The following is a 3604-nucleotide window of genomic DNA, read 5'->3' on the forward strand; positions in this document are numbered from 1 at the left end:
GGCGTCAGACACTTGTTAGCTGTGTGAAGCTGGGCAAGTCACTTAACCCTGTTTGCCTCAAGGTCCTCATCTGTAAAATAGCGAACCACTCCAATATCTTTACCAAGAAAACCCCAAATAGGGACAAGAAGAATTGGACCTGAAAAACTACAATTAGGGACAGAGACAACTAGCCTAAGCAAGAGAAAGATGGATCATACCCGGACCAGAACATATCAGTCTCCCAAGGACAGATGAGAGGTACTAGGTCAGAAATCTGAGTATAACACAGGAAAATAGAGAAGAATCTTTCTGGCAAGGGTTTTGAGAAATGGAGGAATAAGTTTTTTTATGGTTCATGAAAATGTTGGAGGGAGCAGAGAAAAATATTTCATGCGTTTGTTTTTTTTTTTTTTACAGGCAGTTAGGTGTTGTGATGGATAGAGTACTGGGTCTGGTGTCTGGAAGATTTGAGTTTAAATCTGTCCTCAAACATAATTCGAGCAATCTGCTTAACTTCTGTCTGTCTCAATTTCCCTAACTTCAAATGGGGAAATAATAGCATTATCTTCCAGGGTTATAAGGACCAAATGAAATAATAAAGCCTTTAGCATATTGCTTGGTATATAGTAGGTGCTTAATAAATGTTGAATTCTCTTCTCCTTCCCTTTTATTTACAAATAAGACTGTGGAATTGTATTAAAGAGCATTGAGACACTCACAGACTTGTTAGCCCAGTCAACAAAAATATATCTATATCTATTTATAATTTATCTAACATTAAGAATAAAAGAAGTCAAGAGGGAAGTAAAGAGCATGATAATGATCTCAAGTGATTATTACACTAAACCAAAATTCATACAAACCGTGTATGTAACTTAAAACTTCATTCTTTTCACATCTGTTGTTATAAGCTTGTCTGCCTAAACTTTACCTTCTAGTACTTTCCAAAAAACCTTTTAAAACACATTAGAGGGGCAGCTAAGTGGTTCAATGGATTGAGAGTGAAGCCTAGAGCTTGGGTTCAGACACTTCCTAGCTATGTGACCCTGGGCAACTTGCTTAACCCCCATTGCCTACTCTTATTACTCTTCTGCTTTGTAACCAATATTTAGTATTGATTCTAAGATGGAAGACAATGTTTTTTTTTTACTTAAAAAAAGATAGAGAGAAAATTCTTTTTTACAGAACAGGGAGAAAATTAACCTGTAGTCTTCCTTATCTCCCAATTCCCAAGGGTCATCTAGGTAAGTAAACTTATGATATATAGATTATTAGTGGAAAGAATTTGGGTGAAGAGCCATGGAAGCAGAAACAGAATGAAACTATCATCAAAATGTACCACAAACCATTTAGACAGAAAGACAAAATAGATGAGGAGGTAGGGAAATAGACCATAAGTCTGGCACAGAGTTTCCTAGAATACTGATTGGAGATCTTTGTTGTTTTTGTTGTTGATTGGTTTCAGTTCTATCAGACCCTTCATGACCCTATTTGGGGTTTTCTTGGCAAAAATACTGGAATGGTTTGGTATTTTCTTCTCTATTTCATTTTACATATGAGGAAGTGGAGGCAAATAAGGTTAAGTGACTTCCCTACATTCACACAATTAGTGTCTGAGGCCATATTTGAATTGAGGTCCTCCTGATTCTAGACCCAGCATCTATCCACTGTGCCACCTAGCTGCCCTTTTTAGGGTGGGACTTTATTTATTATATGGGACTGACTATAACTAAATATCTGCTAGAGTTCTCTCTCTACCAAGGACAATGTATCTAATAATTTTTAAAACTAGCCTTAATGATAACTCCATCCTTCAAAGGGTAGAGAAAACAAGAGAAAACTTCTTTTTAAAAATAAGCATTTATTAAATACATAATAAATGCCAAGTGTTGTGCTAACCACACACACATAAATAACAAGGATATGCTCATTTTCTGGGGTGGGAATCAAAAGAGTCTTGGAGGAAGTGATCATTTTAGAATCTGACAGTGGAGAAGAAAGCTGTGCATAATCTAAAGAATAAAGGAGAACATACATATATCAAAGGGTTCAGAGAAAAAAAAAAGGTAGAATCCCATAGCTCAAAACCTATAGGCGAAGTTGGCCTAGGAGAGAAGAGAGTGCTCTCAGGAAGGAAATGCTGAAGATATGAAGGAAAGTATTTTGACAAGGATTTAAAAAATCAGAAAGAGATTGATAAAGAATCATATGGGGAATTTGCTGACCAACTTAGATTTCATGAAGACATGCAGAAGAATGAGGTCTGATTGACAGAACTGGGATATTTAAAGAGAAAACTCAGGGTGAACATGACAGATGTCTTCAAGTATTTGAAGAACTGACACAGAGAAGAAGGATTCATTTTGGTCCCCTTGGCCCCAGAACTAGTAGCAATGGGTGGAAATTATAAAAGCAGATTTAGTCTTGGCATTAGGAAAGAGCTTATAACAATTACTGCTATTTAAATGATGGGATGAATCTCTCTGATAGATTTACATATTCTATAATTTTCACTTTACATTTTAATTGTTTACATTTTGAGGCAGCTCTTCATCCATGGAGTGATTCCATTTCTCTAGCATCAAGACTAAAATACTGGTGAAAGCTGGATTCTATAAGGAACAGATCATTTTTCTTAGGAACCATACAGATAATCTAGGAAGACAAAATGGCAAAGGAAGAATGTTTAATTACTTAAAAAAATGTGGACTACTTTGACCAATATACTCATGTCACCAGCAAAATTGTTTCATCTCCTTTTCATTACTGAAACACAAGACAGAGCTGGACTAGAAAAAGGATGGTGGAACAAAGCTAAATAAATGGTAAAAACCAAAATGCCTGAGGGCAAAGGATTTAGGCAACAATCAGAAAATATTCCCAGGATGTGAAAGAGGAATATCTTCATTCATTAATCACACAATTTAACATCCATTCATTAATTAGAAAGCTACAATGTACTAACCATGCTGGCAATGCTTTTTGGAGAAATGGGCTATAAAAATATTAATGAGATATAATCTCTGTCCTTGATGACCTTACAGTTTAAAAGATGGAGATAAAATATGTATTTACCCAAGTAACTATAATGAAAGATAGAATGGGAACGCAAAGTACAAAGAAAAAACAATGGGAGTTCAGAGGAGTTAGCACAGTATAGTGCCTAAGAGCTCATGGATACAAATTACACCTTTTATGCTTATTACTTGTGTGACCATAGGCAGGTCATCTCACTTTCTAGCTCTATATTTATGATTTATTGTTCAGTTGTTGTTCAGTCATATCCAATCCTTTGTGACCCCATTTGGGGTTTCTTTGGCAAAGATAATAGATTTTATCACTTCTTTCTCCAGTTCATTTTACAGATGAGGCAACAGAGGCAAAAAGGTTAAGTGACTTGCTGAGGATCACATAGCTAGTAAGTGTTTGAGCCCAGATTTGAACTCATGAAGATGTTTTCCTGTCTCCAGAACTGGCACTCTAGGCACTGTGCCACCTAGCTATGATTTAATTATATTATTTCTGTATGGGAAGAAGCATAACTTAATGGAAAAAGCATTCAACAAGACATTAGGAGAATTGTGTAGTAGTCTCAGCTCCACCAAGTTGCACAACTTTAAGC

The sequence above is a fragment of the Monodelphis domestica genome, chromosome 1 (assembly GCF_027887165.1).
Source record: "Monodelphis domestica isolate mMonDom1 chromosome 1, mMonDom1.pri, whole genome shotgun sequence".
Lineage (NCBI taxonomy): Eukaryota > Metazoa > Chordata > Mammalia > Didelphimorphia > Didelphidae > Monodelphis > Monodelphis domestica.